Here is a 15,875-nt window from a genome sequence, read left to right on the forward strand (position 1 = left end):
TGATATTAATTCAAATTTGGGTTTGAATTGAGTCGTGTCTCTCGTTCTGTTGCAATAATGGCAATAAATTGTGGCTCCATGTCGGCTATTAACGCGATGCTCTTAAGGTTAACGCAATAAACGTGACGAGCATTTGCAGTTTCAGCAGCAGTAAATATCCGTTGGTCGTTAGGCGTTTATATTAATTTATATTGTACTGTCAAATCGAAACGTTTGCTACAGCATTGTTTTTTTTTAGAGTAGTTCAACTGACGTGTCCAAGGGCAACGCACTTGAACTAAATACAGACAACTTTTGGTTAATGGTATCAAGGAAACGAAAAGAGAAAGACGTGTGGAATGGCAATACCGGAATTTACTGATTCTCTTATTTAAGTTTTAAAATGTATAATATTTTTCATAACAAACATTTTAATTTTGACATTTATTAATCTATTAGAATCTTTTGCCCCGCAAACATATTTGTTTGTAGTTGCTGAGCAACGCAATTGCTAAGTGTATTACACCAGTTCCTCTCTTTGACACAAGGTGACAGCTGTCATTTCTCCTGTCATTTATTGCGACTTTTACCAGAAGTTTTCGGACCCCTTCCTCCATAAACAAGATCCTTTACAATTCCGCAAATTAACATTTTATCTGCACAATGCAGATAGAACAGATGTATAAAAAAAAAGTCTATTAATTAGTGCAAAGCCGTAAAGCATAAACATTTGCGATTGACATTTTCGTGAACCAGTTGCATATTATTCTGAACTTGACATTTACGTAATTCCGCTGTTATAAAAAAAAATAAATAAAAACGAATGCATTAGTAAGTAAGCTACGAATTAGCATCAGATGAGCTATAAAAAAATAAACTTGTATTAATTACGTTCATTGCATATGAAATATAGAGAATTGAAAGTGTTTTATGGTATTTTTTTAATGACTTCATCTTGCGATGAAGTAAATGAAATGCCGTTATTACTATTATATATATATATCTATTCTTAGAAAGGAATGTATTGAGTAGAAAAAAAAAGAATGAGTTTATACTGAGAAGAAAATTAAAAGAAAGTACATGATGCATTTATAGATTTACGTCCTACATTAAATACTGCAATATCTCGAATAGTCCGGTTTTGATTTGTGCGGATTCACTACAGAGCGGATTGAAAATTTCAAAACAAATCAATAGTATATTTTATAACAGATATTTTTTTTGTAGAATTAGACGAAAGTCAAGATAGATGTGTTTTTACTTAAACATAAGTAAATTACTGTAATTAATTGCAAAATGTATTGTTTCTTCATCGTAACTTGCATAGATTTAGTTTTATTTTTCACAACTCACCAAATACAGTGTGTTAAAATCTAGGCTGTGTTGCCAATTCTGTGATGAAATCAAAGTGCTACGGATGGTCAAGGCATGAATAGTATTTAGATTTCTAGATGTCTTCGGTATTAAATATATATAAGCAGATATGGTCAATTCAGGATTTGTCTGAAACCTAACTAATCGAGGAGCTAAAGTGTTTAAATAATGAGAATAAACTCGCTTTTGTATTTCTTAATATTATCTCTGTAAAAATGAATAATTCAGTAATCTTAATGATTGTTGTCAATCATGCAGTGCACGTGTGGGATACAAATGTATCCCATCATTTTTAATTTATAAAGTAAAGACATTTAAAAGAAAACATTCTGCTTCTTCTACACTTAAATTTTGTGTACTATAAGCAAGTAATTAATGTGGGATACAAATGTATCCCATGCGTACTGGAGACTTATGAGAACTATATAACAATCACTTATATAGTTATTTTTTATGACACATAATCTTGTGTAGCTTGAGTAACAAAACGAAATTTAATTTGAATCTCAAGTAATTATGGATAATGGCAATCCATACTCCTTATTAATTTGTGCAAACTATAAAGATTTTCTGCATAATGAACGCAATTGTATATACATTTTCTATCTTTAGCATGTGAATATTCAGGTCACTTATTGATTATGATTATTTTTTTTGTAAACCATTGCAACACCGAATTCAATATGTTCTTACGATTATTAAACTACATTTCTTTACATTCATAATCGTTACTATTAACGCCAATAAAAGTAAAAGGCGACCGATTAGTATGCAAAACGAAGTGCGTTATTATAATAATTTTGTTCTCGGCGGATTTCTGTTTTCGTGTTATTAATTGAATTGAATTAGGTACGCGAATCAATTGCCATTTTCCACCAGTTATCGATCAATTTCATCGATATGTTATTGATTAACATATTTCTTTGCCTTTCGTTCCCGTTCGTAAGCAGTCTTTGATTTCCCTTTACTGGAAAACTTTGCTTGCTGAATCGGAGAGATGATGCGGCCACACGTACTTCAAGATTTTATCGCATTCGCTATCTAATCGTATAACCTTTGTAACAATAGAAATACAGCTTTTCCTTTGCTTCGACTCATCACGTTCTTTATTAGCAATCCTGTTATTAGTACTTGAATATAATTGCTCTCTCAGTCTTACTCCGTCTTGAATCGCTATTTAAAAGCATATACTTAAACTACCGTCCCAGCAATTTGAATAAATTAAGACAATAATGCACAATAAATATTATTTTCCAATAAAAATCATCGTTTAAAAAAATAAATTTACCATTTTCTATGATAATTTATCTGTCAGACAAATCCAAAACAATATAAAGGTCCGAACATACTACGTCAGATAAGCAAAATTGTGTTATTCGAACAAACATTTTAAAATACTGGCACACCTCAAAGACAAATTTACGTTTCAGATTAGGTGTAGTGTGTATTAACCTTTAAATATAGAAACTCGTTAAATTATGTATATAGTGCAAATTAATGTTGTAGTTATGTAACAAAAATGGACGCTATAAAACATGAATTAAACAAAAGTTTATCCAACAACAACAAAAACACAAGTGATCATCTGAATTTTCAAAACAAACAAAAATACAAAACAAATGACATTAGACAGTTTTTTCTATCCAAAAAAGAACAGTAGTTGTAGCAATGTTGTTTAACTTTGTTTATTTCTTTTGTCTTTGTACGAAGAAGAAACTGGCTTAAAGTTTTCCGTCCGAATAAAACAATTACGTACGCGACGTCAATGAATATCCACATTGTGTTCCAGTTTTTGTTTTTTTGTACAATTAAAACAATTCTTCGCGTGCGAAAACGAGAGAAGAAATAATGTTAATTGCGGAGGCAAATAAATCCGATAAAGATCTCAGCCCCATTGTTGATGATGTCGATTTCAAAATTACCGCCGTTCACGTCAGAGAGAGAGAGAGGTTTTCCTCGTCCGCACCTACCTGCATCTCCTTCGTATTTGAAAAAAATATAATACAAAAAAACCTCAGCAACACGCACGCATCAACGTAATAAGCGCACTCACCTTCGACTGATTAACTATTTGAAAAATTAATGATCTAATGATGCGTTGCCTACTGTTTTATTTTTTGTTTTTATTTAATTTCATTTGTTCGAGTGCTCAAGCAAATAGCAAAGTCCTTGCTCACGTGCAATTACACCTCAATCGATTTGCAAAGCCTACGGATAAATTCGAAATTTATGCGGAATCCAACGACTGAAAGAACAGCAACAAAAAAACAAACAACAATTTGTCGTTTGCTCTCGCAGCTCGAAACTTTCTACAGATTACAGAACCTTTCTGGTTCCTCAATTAAACGTAAATCTAATTTTCCTTTTTTTGCTGTTGTTATTTCTGTTGTTGTTGTTGTACTCTTTCACAAAGGTTAATGTTATCATTAGCTTCAAATTACATTAGTTTTAAACTCCTAACGTTAAGTTAAAAGAGAAAAGTAAATATCCAAATATTTTGAATTATAATATCTTACACTATTATCAAATAATTAAAATGCAAATATTTGCAATTGTTCTCGATTCACCTGTCAAAATTTATAAATACGTCTACTACAAGAACTGAAAAAAAAACAATGGAAAATAAATGTATGAAATTTTACAATTTTTATCAACTCATTTAAAAAAAAAGTGAGTTGGATTTTCTTAAAAATCGCTGCTTGAAATGATTTTCGTTAATAACTAATGAACTTTTTTATAATTACTTAACTTTTGTTGAGAAACGACATTTTTTTCCATTTTTTTCAGTGTTTCGTGAATATCCTGATAACCTATCCTTAAGATAATTACATCATCGATAACTCGAATGAAAGCTGAATGTCTCACCTTTCCAACTATCCTACTGGCATCTTAGTGTTGTCGCAAAGTCGCATTCTACAAGCTGCAGAAATTGGAAAAAAAATGAATTGGCTTTTCTTAAAAAGTTTGAATGGATTTCAGTGTTTCGTGAATTTCTCGACAATTTTGAAAAATAAAACTTACTAAAACAGAAAAATCACTGAATTTTTTGTTGTACATTTCAACATACCCAAATATAATTTTGCAAGTAACATGCCTAAACAAGTAACTAAATCACTAAATCTTTCAAAGATACTGAGATTTGCTTTTAAACAAAAATGCTGAACAAACCGTAATTATGGCTACGCATACTTTTCTATTAAATGAATTATTTAGTTTACACCGTCAATTAATGACATTTAATTAATTCTTACATTCGTCAATTACATTACAATAATCAAAAGCCGATGTCAGTCAGGAAATTTCGTATTAAACCGAATCAAATGAATAAGTTTAAATTTCAAATAATCTAAATTTAAATTCAGCAAACTTCTAACAAACATTATTAATTATATAAATTACACTAAAGAAATTATTGACAACGGAGATTATAGAAACCAATAGTATTAGAATGTTTAAGTGTAAATATATCCAATTTATATTATATTTAGTTAACAAACTTACAAAAAAACTAAATATTTTACATATTATTAGGCAACTTTGTTAGTCAGTCGTAAATATTTAAATATTTGGCAATACTTTCCATTTTAATCGTACAATTTTTTGTTTCTATATAAAAGTCAGATTTCGTGTAACTTCCTGCGATTCAAAAAAAAAAGTCCACTGCGAAGAAAACCTCACACAAAGGAATGCATTAATTACAATAAATTGGAATCGATTTGCGTTTACGTAATCAGCATTTCCAAAGTCTTTTCTTAATGCTACACTTAAGCGCAAGATAATAATTATCATCTGACATTTAAATAGCTGTTGTTTGCATTGCCAAGTGGTTTTCAAATTGAGGATATTACAAATGTTAAATCGTACATTTTTTTTTATATATATACAAATTATGTAAAATGATTAATGTCTTCGAGGCGATTTATTCTTTCTACTACTTCTCCTACTTCTTTCGTTGTGTCCGAACGATATCAACGAGTTAATAAAAACGAGTTGTAAAAAAACAATGCAACGAAATAATTTATAATTTAAAAAAAAAAAACGAAGTAGTGATGGATTCTCTCGGTCGTGTGCGAGAGACCCACACAACTTTTACTTTTCTGCAAACGCTGGACGGATGCAGACGTATCTCACAAATATATATTATATTGTACCTGTGCGGATTTCGGTGAACAAATCGACAAATTACAAGAACTGAACTTGCACCTCCGATTGGTCGATTGACAGAGGTTCAGTTGGTTCACAGTGCCTGTGCCTGCTTGTTTATTAATTCATCTTTAAGAACAAAACAAAAAACATCAAACTCGATTAGATTTTGTTTTCTCAATTTGGAGACGAGGTAACTAATTTATTTTTGTTAATTAACTTGAATTTCGTATTTTTTTTTATCAACAATTTAAAAAGATAATAGTTTAACAATTGTTAAATAAAAACAACAACAAAAAAAACTTTTATATTCAACGAATATCTGCGAATGAAGAAATTATTTAATTACAACTAAACTTCTAATTGTTTTTAAATCAATTTGATAATAAAATTTATGTTTAAACTTATATTAAAATGATTAACAAAAAAGTACGTTTAAAATTACATTTAATATATAATAAATTTAACTAGTTATACAGTTATGCTGGTAATTACTTTTACCTATTGGCCTTCTGCATATAATATTAATTAATGAACAATGGGAAATTGCGCAAACGGTCAATAACATTTGCACGATTTCCATATTAGTGATAATTTCGATTAACGCTAAAATAATTAATAGTTAAATCTCCATATTTTTACTTTCTTTGATCTTCCGGACATTTTGAAAATCCATCCAGTTTAAGTTTTTTTTATCAACACTAAAATAATTACACTCAAATCTTCATACATTTTGCTTTTTATAATCTTTCGAAGATTTAGAAAGAAAATCCCATACATAAATTTTGAAAATTCGTCCACTATAAGTACTTTTTTTATGAATAAATACATTACTTTCTGTATATTCTAGTCATTAAGTTAAATATTTACAATTTATGTTCACATGTAAATTTAATTTAATCAAAATAAATTTCTCAACATAATTTCCATTTATTTCTTAAGTGAGTAGAGGCACCTTTCAAAACATTCCTCAAAATCGGCTTTTTGGAGCTTTTTAACTTTTACATTATTATCTATTCACTGGAACTGAAGACTCTTTACTTCAATTTGCCTTACATCACTAATCTTGCATTTCTATCCATTCTTACCGAACTTCTTGAAATTTGACATGAAATATCTTTAACAAATTGAGAAACACTTTTTGTTTTTTCAGAAAGAAATGAATTAATTATATATATTTATTAAAATTATACAATACATTTTTATTGTTATTCAATAAAACATTACAAATCATCAAAATAACCTTTTATTGCATTCTTTTTTTTACTTTCTTTCACCTTGAGAATAAAAGTCAAATAACATAAATGTTTCAATGTGAAAATCAAGAAAATACACTTTCTGCTATAACTACATCAGTCGATTCCATTTTATAACCTCGCGCACAAAATGTAATACTAGTTAATTAATCAAAGTTATCTTATAATTATGAAACTTCATTAAAGTAAACATGATATTCCTTGAAAGCGTAACAATTCAAGTCCGTTTTTTTGTATAATGAACTTAATTTAATTAGACCTTCATCCGACCACATTCCATTCCTTCATATACAAACGCCAGTTTTCCTTAAAGAAGAAAACGTGAACGCGAAAATGGAAAAATTCTATTATCAATTTATATGCTCATACACTTATGTTTATTCAATCATTTGTAATTACCTTATTTTCTTTTATGAAGGTTAATGAAGTGTTGAAATATAGAGAAATATTCTAGTAATACTACAAATATTTGTCTAGATGTAACAGTTTCAAAATTTAAGAAAAATATCACTTTCATTTATTAAACTTTGTGTTTTTACTCGTAAATTTACATAATTAATTACAGTTTCAGCATTTCACACAGTTTTGACAGTTTACAACTAAACTTTATTTTGCACATTAAAAAGTTTTCATTGTTTTCATATCTATTCAACAAATTATATTGTATTTCATATAAATCATAATACATGACATTTTCATAATTGAATTTCATTTCATTTTCATTCATTTGTTTATAACTTAACCTCCAACTCAAAGTAACCTAATCTTACTATTTATTTACACCTATAACTCAGCAATTAAAAGCTCAATAATTGTTCGATTCATCCATTAACTTGTGACAAATATACAAACTATAATAATTTCCTTTTTTTTAATAAATTCCAAATAATTCATTATTATGCAACGAAAGTTAAAAAAACTAGCATTTATATTATACAACTTTAATTCTTCGCATAAACATTTGCATACGCATTTAGTCAATGACCGTCTTTTTTTTAATTTCGTTGCTAATGAACTTGAAAACAAACGACGACCCACAAACAAACGAACGAACGAACAGAGAAGAAGAAAGAAAAAAGCCGTCCATATTGCATAATGCACGGCCAACCATTATTATGTGTTCCAAAACGGATTGTGTGTCGCGCATTCTTTTTTTTTTCTATTCTTTTCTTAACATTTCGCCGTCGTTTTCGGTTTGCCCTAATTAAAAATAAATAAAATAATTTGTGCGAGATTTCTAAACGCTTCGTGTATTGTGTCATTCGGGTCAGAACTTCCTGAAACTTGAATCAACTCGCCAAAAAAAAAACATAATGGGTGCAGTTTATTGGTGATTATTATTTTTCGATATATCGAAACGGCTGCGAATTGAAAATGAGGCGGAAAATACGCGTATGACAACCACTTTATGCGGAGGCATTGCGCAATGAGTTTCAATGTTTCACAAATTTCTCTTTCGGCGTATATCAAAGAGATTCTGCTGCATTTCAGGTGCATTTAAACTTACATCCTTTAAAACGTGCATATGGAACAACGATAATTTATGTATGAAAACGCGCGATTTCGATGTCTTTTATCAAATCAGAAGATTACGCAATACTTGCCAAGTAAAGAAATGTTCTAAATCATCATGTATTTTCAAATAATTCGAAATGCAGATATTTTAAACAATTTTAAACAACGAATTCGATTTAAATTTTTTTTATATATAGTTGCTAAGTAACAAGTCAAATTTTTCGACTTGATAACTCGGACAAGAACGTGAAACAGTTTGTATAAAAGTAATTACAAACAAATATGCAGTACTTCTCAAGTGACATGTTGAATATTAGCATTTGTTAACTTGGACAAGAACACGTGTATCAATTTATATGCAAGTGATTACAAAAGAAAATACATGCCAAGTAACAAGCTGAATATTTGTATTTACAAATTGATTAAGATGACATCGTACACCAAGCATAAATACAAGTTTTACGCATATTACAAGACAAGTTAAAAGTATTTATGTATAGTGTACAGTGAATAATGTACGATAATTATTGATAAAAGTAATATTAATTATACATTCACTTGCTAATTTCATAGTAATTAATTAACTTAATTGAATAGGGTTTGTAGTTTCATTTAAAACAGTTGGTGACATCTGCAGTTGCATCACCAACTTGATTCATATTAATTTACATTCCATTATGAATTAATCTTAATAATACACAAAAATGAGAATAATCATATAAAATTATTGACTTAATGACACTTCATTTAATTGTTTACAAAAAAAAAGTGTGAAATTCATCACATAATAAAATATCTTCTAAATATTGTTTTAACTTAGTAATATTGTTTAGAATATCAGAGCATGAGAGTAAATCAAATTTTCTTTTCGAGAAAATACAATTTCCGCAAGATTCTTGCAACATCTGTTGAATATTTCATTGATTTATATAGCGTAGAAACGTATAAATTCATACAGAAAATAGAAAAAAAAAATTCATAAAATTGTGCAAGGCCAACACTTTCCATAGTTTACCAATTTGAACTTACATGAATAAACATTCGTTGACCTTAAATAAATCTATTTAAGTTATTGATCAAAATTAATTGAAGAAACTTTTTTTTTAGAAATTTATTTCTATAATTTTGTTTTTTTTTTAAATTATGATATTACAATTACGAATGAGCAAAAATAGAAGAATTAACTGAATTAAAACGCAGAAATTATACATAAAAATTAAAAACCGAAAGTAATTACGAAATGCAAATTCTTTTGCATCTCGTGACAGAAATGCGTGTTTCGTAGGAAGGAAAAAGTGTGTTCAGAAACAGCAATTAAATCGTTTAATTAGCGTTTAATTATTGCCACGACGTTCGCAATTAAACTCTATCGAGTTTATTCAAACAAACAAACGAACAATAAGAATAATATTTAAAATTAAAATTAATAAATTAAGGATAAAAACGCCGATCGTGCAAAATGCACAACATTCATTGTCTGTTCCGTGTCTCGAGGTTTGCCATGAGAAATTTTCGAATTGCGTTTTCCTTTTCAATGAACTTTTACTGCTTTTACCGCGAATTTGCATATCTTCAACGAACGGTGATCGGATTACTTACAGCGCGCGCAGTTACATTACACCGATCGTTCTAATGAAATTATCTTTTTTTTTATGTCGTGTAATTTTATTCACAATCTGTTCATCAATGTGAACAATGAGTAAATTTAAAATCGCGGTTGACATTAGCTAGGTAATCTTTCCCGGTGGATAATGGTAACTTTATCATGATATTGTATATTGTAGTAGTATGTTCATTTCACTGTCCATCTGTGATGAACAATGGCCCTATTGTTGCAAGCACAAAGGGCCCGGCTATTAGTCGCTTTAATGAAATTATGAAATAAAAAATATGACAACTTGCATATTTTGTAGATCACTTAAAGGATCTATAATTAAAGTGGAAACTGTAAACGCCGTGCAAATCCCTGTAATTATTTCACCTGAGAAATCGATTATACACTATCATTAATCTCTCTTTGATCTGCTCCGCTCTTCCATTGTAAATTCTACATTTTTCTACTACATTTCCGATTCATTTTCAGTTTCGTGTTTCTGCGCTCGCTCGCTCTCGCTTCCCATTTCCTTCCTACCTTTAATTAATAAACGTGTTCCGCTTTCGGAATTACAATTATGAATGAAACAGATTTTGCGCGATTCAAGTAAAACTCAGCCAGACTGAACAGATTTATCAAGATAAGTAAGTACTTCTCTCAATAGATCAGTTTATTTAGATTTTTGTTATTGTTAACACACCTACATAAAGCTTTATATTTTTGATAGATTAAGCAAATATAGCGTACTGTTTGAAACCGGACTAATCAAAGACTTCAAAACTTTTGTGAAAATCTTTTGAACATAAAAAAATGCTTCCAATTTTTGGTTAAAATCATTTAAATTTTTGGTAGATTCCTGAATTAGAAGAGTATACAAAGATTTTGAAAAATAACTTCTGGACGTTTGAAAAGAGAAACCTTTGGCGCTTCTAATACAATTCCGCACTATGCGATTTCGATTAGTCCGTATATCCACTACAGTCTATTTTGTGCTGTTCACTACTGATGTAGTATTGAAAGATCTCGATTAGTTCGGTTTCAAACAGTGCGGGATAATGACTGAAATAGTATTGTAATAAAAACTGAGATAATAAAAATAATAAAATTAACTTTAGTTAGAGAAAATCCAACAAATTTCAAATATTTATAAAAAAAAAAACAATTTGACTTTGACATTAAAATCCGGTATTGAGTTTTGTATTCAATTATCGCAAATCTCACCGATGGAAACACCATTCAATTGTTAGTGAAGCAGATGAAACGAAAACCTTGAAATTTAGCAAAATTTTCAATTACATTTTTAACATTATCCTCGCGTTTCTTCCATTGTTCGTTCGCTGCCAGAACTAATTTACAGCTGCAATTTAGCATTCCTCAACCATCCTTTTACATCAATTCAATTTACTTCATCTGTTCCCATCTTCTTCGGTATATAAATATTCTTATAGAAAAGTGCTAAATGCAAAGGTCAATCGAACATAGGAGGTCAAAATTACATAACTTACGCAACTCTCATTTAACCAATCACTTTCAGACGAACAGCGTGTCTCTCTTTCTCTCCACTCATATTCACTTATAAACGCGCTATACAAATAAATACAAACACACACACACCTTAAAATTAGATTGAAAAGAAGTTGAAACACTCAATCAAACGCACTTTCCCGAACTGGTCAACACGAAGAAAATAGAAACACACGCGTTACGTTATCCAATTGAAATATCATATATATATATATACCTGGTTTCCCTATATTCACTGGATATTCCGCGCATTATGAAATCGAAACGTTGCGTTTCGAACGGAATCTAAAATTACATAAAGAGCAAATAAATAAATTAAAAAAAAATAAATATAAATATGTTGCGCACACCTTATTGACGTTCAAAGGTGCATATGAGCACCGCAATTAGACAGAAAGATACACGTGGAACATAATAAATATCGCATTTAATCGAATATGAGCAAGCGAAAGCATAAATAAAATATTTAAAAAAAAATATCCTTAGAAAGTTCACTTATTTATTATTTGACTTATTTCGCATTAATAACGCGAGCTGCGATATTTCAATATCGCAATTACAACGACGTCGCCTATAATAATTATTATTTATGCTCGAGAAACAATTTTACAAGCATTTTCAGGTAAACACACAAAAAAACAACCACTAATTACTATGATTTACGTCTCTATATGAAACGATAATTCAGCGATTAATTTCAAACAATTTGACGTTGGAGTTATTATTAAAAGCAAAGCATGCTACATTTAGAGAGTATAGATTTAATTGGAATGTAGTAATACACAAGTGACCCAACTCTTTCAACTTATACAGCGAATTCCTATTAGTAACCGCACTAATCGAGGAACTAAAAAAATAAACTACACAAAAGGAGATTTAACAAAAATATTATTTATAAATAGTACAAAAAATAGTTTGTTTTTGATATTTTCAAACCGTACTATAATGAATCCTGACTAATCGAAGTATCACTACTCAATCCTGCATTATATTCATACGAAAACTTCTAATAATTATTTTGAACATGTTGTTTATATCTTCTGTTCGTGAAAACAGTGACTTTGATTCTGACTGCAGTGAATGGCGTAATTACAAACGCCTGTTTTGTCGAAGTTACGAACCGTGACGATATAAACATGAGAATTTCATTGATTGAATGTGCCGTACTTTAAATAGTTTATTAGACTACGTAAAAATAAAGAAACAACAAACAAGCATACGAAGTTAATTAATAGAATATTCCACAATGTACTAGGTGTATTATAAAGTTTATATTGATTATTATCAATTAAATTCATCGATTTTGGCTTTCTGTGTAATTTTCTACTCTACAATGTAGTGTGAGTCAAATATATAGCCGTGACACCTTTAGTGTGAATCTATAGCGCAAGTTGTGAAACAAAATTGATCATTTGTGTTGCAATTTCATCCATTTCTGGAGCACTGACCAAAGCAGTTATGACTAAATAAATACAAAGAAAGCTACAATAGTTTTGATTAATTACATCACTATTATTTCCATTTGGAAATTAAAATATAATCGATTGAAATAATTAAATTAAACATATACTTAAAAGTAAAATAATAATTAACCAGCAAGCAATTACGTGTTCTTGATTTTATTATGTATGTATAAACCAAATAGTGAATTCTTGCAAAATAATTCATATATGTTAATCTATACTTTTAGTAAATATGAAATTCTGTATGAAATAACAACGCGTTATCATTGTTGTAAACAAATAATAATGGAACTGGTTCTATTCTGGATAATAATACATTTACATAAGTCCTTGGGTAATGCGAATTTAATCGAAAACGTTTTAAGAAGCGAATTTTCGCAAAAAAAAAAATGGATTTGCAAGTCTTTTACATAATCGCAACATATGTAATTTATATCAAACAACGAATATTCTCACTTTTCTCTTAATATTTCGGTCAACGTACTTTTTTTATTAATAATTAATTTGTGAAAAATAGATTAAGAATCTCCGCTATAATAGATAATTGGCTTAAACTAAAATGCACCAGTTAAAAATAAATAATACATAATTATACATCAATTACAAACATTTATATAAAAAAAATGTTGAAATGAATGTATGATTATATAAGATTTTATTACCCGAAACGGATCAATTAATTTAAATATTCCTGTTCTACGTTTCGATTTATATCAATTATTGCTAAACGCTTGCAACAGTTGTACGTGCGTCGGACGACTTCTTTTTTTTTCGCATCCTCTCTCCTTCTCATCTAGAGCAAACGTTACGCAATAAACAAAATACAAACTCTTGTTGTTATGACACACGACCACTTGATAAACTTGATTTTTTTTTACGTGTTTTCATTTCATAGAGTTGCAATTCGATGTTTCATGCAAAACGTTTTTCCTTCTGCCCATCGAAATTCGCAGCACACGTGTAATTAATTGTTAATGACCTTAATTCGCGCAATGAAAACGTTGCACTTTCGTTTCCTGTTTTAATCGAAACATACAAAATACAAAGTCTAGGAAATGTCGGTATTTAGTATAAGCTAGTATTTCTATTCAAGTGTTTCTGCAATTTTCTTAATCTTAATAGAACAATTTCATTGATTTCAGTAATCAACTGAACGATTGTAATCGTCAATTAAAGTTGTAATTAAATTCGATGTAAACACGAACTTTTTGTTCCCTTACAGTTAATAACTAAGGTCGACATCCGCCTGTTATTAATTAAAGCACATTTTGAATCTCGTAAATTATTTTTTAGAAACACGATGCTTGTTACGATTCCCCATTTCTCTTCGACGGAGTGAAAATTAATTAATAATTAGTGTGTCGTCAGTCGGTGTGTTTTCCTCGGCACGCGTTGATTGCAATTCGAACCTCTGAATCGCGAAATCCCTGTCTAATTAAAGTTCAACATTTGAGTTAATTAAATTCTCTTGAGAATGTATTCTCCCTCAACGACAAGAATTTCATATTTTGCGTCACAAATTTTCATAATCGATAAGCTATTAAATTTTATTCATTTCTTTTTAGACATAATTACACTGCAATACATAATATTATTGTCTATATTCATCAAATACTCAATTCCAAACTGTTTGAAACCGGACTAATCAAGGACAAATCGCACAAAATGACTTTTACAATTTATTTGTATATTTTGCTCAATTAAAATTTAGTTTTTTTTTTTATTTTCGAACCCTACTATAATGAAGCTGCAAGATATTATGAAACGTTTGGAACAAAACGCACATTTAACAAAAAAAAAATAGTTCCAACATTGTGGAACAGAAAAAGTAGGACAACTAATTTGTACCCTATATCCGGCATTATTCACATAGTTTCCGAAACAATATTCACGCTTCGCAAACATTTGTTTGTTCCCATGACAATTGTTTTGGGACTTTAATCGAATTAAAGCAACAACAGCGAAAAAAATGCATGCACCAAATCAATACTCTAAATTTAAAAAAAACTTTAATACAATAAAATTAGTATATATTATACATGATTAAGTAAATTTTGAATGTGTGTAGTAAATTTGCATTAAAATTAAACTGAAATATTACATAAAGTTATAACAAAATTATATATAAATATATAAAACCAATGAGATATTTCCTGAAACACACTATAGTATAAAAAACAAATATTTTATATATATATATATGACGTCTCTGTAAAATCATCAGATTTAAATTTAGCGCCATTTTTATTTGTGAAAAATAAGGTTGGCTAGTCTAAAAATTGTATATGCACCATTTGTTAATCTCGCGATAAGCACCATTGTTAAAGTAACAATATTAAAAACTTCTTTGCATTTACTTTACCTTCAACTAAATCTTCAAGTAGTTCCAATTAACACATGATGCACACATATAAACACGCGAAAAGTATTTTCTTTTTTTAAAAAGAAATAATAATCGGAACACTTTTTTTAACTTTCCCCGATTGCAATTGACGTTACGTATTTATCTTGTGTCAATGCAATAATAACACGTATCCATGGAAATTAAATTCCAAAAGTGCCAATCATAAATCTAGTAATGTCACCAAGTAAATGTACATAGTAGTATAAATGTATTTAAGATGACATTACATATTACTTGTCAAAAGTAATATTATTGGTTATCCATGGAAATCAAATTTCAAATGACCCAATCATAATTCTAGTAATGTCACCAAGTAAATACAGTAATATAAATTTATTTAAATTGGCAGTCCTATAAACCACTAGACCTTATTAATACCAACTATAATACAATTAACATAAATTTAATGTATTTGTTAGTTAATTCTTAATAAATTATTTATATTTTTTTTTATTATTATTGAGTTTATATACTAAAGTAATGATTCGAATTTTAACATTTGTTATAACGATGATCCAGAAATGAGCATTTCAGATAACATAAAATAATAATAATGTCATGTAACACGATAACACTCGTGTACATAAAAAATACAAGATATATCAATCTTCAACCCGCTAGGG

At 29.0% G+C, this 15,875-nt stretch overlaps 1 protein-coding gene across 1 annotated transcript in view; it reads left to right on the forward strand.

Annotated features, from left to right (window-relative positions):
* The first annotated feature begins 5,466 nt into the window (after positions 1–5,466).
* Positions 5,467–15,875, forward strand: part of LOC108568493 (glucose dehydrogenase [FAD, quinone]) — a 20,746-nt gene continuing 10,337 nt past the window's right edge. The window contains exon 1 of the mRNA XM_017929615.1: positions 5,467–5,689. The gene's annotated coding sequence lies outside the window, so the exon portion shown is untranslated. The remainder of the gene's footprint in view (positions 5,690–15,875) is intronic.

The sequence above is a fragment of the Nicrophorus vespilloides genome, unplaced genomic scaffold (assembly GCF_001412225.1).
Source record: "Nicrophorus vespilloides isolate i.1.1-1 unplaced genomic scaffold, Nicve_v1.0, whole genome shotgun sequence".
NCBI classification, from domain to species: Eukaryota; Metazoa; Arthropoda; class Insecta; order Coleoptera; family Silphidae; genus Nicrophorus; species Nicrophorus vespilloides.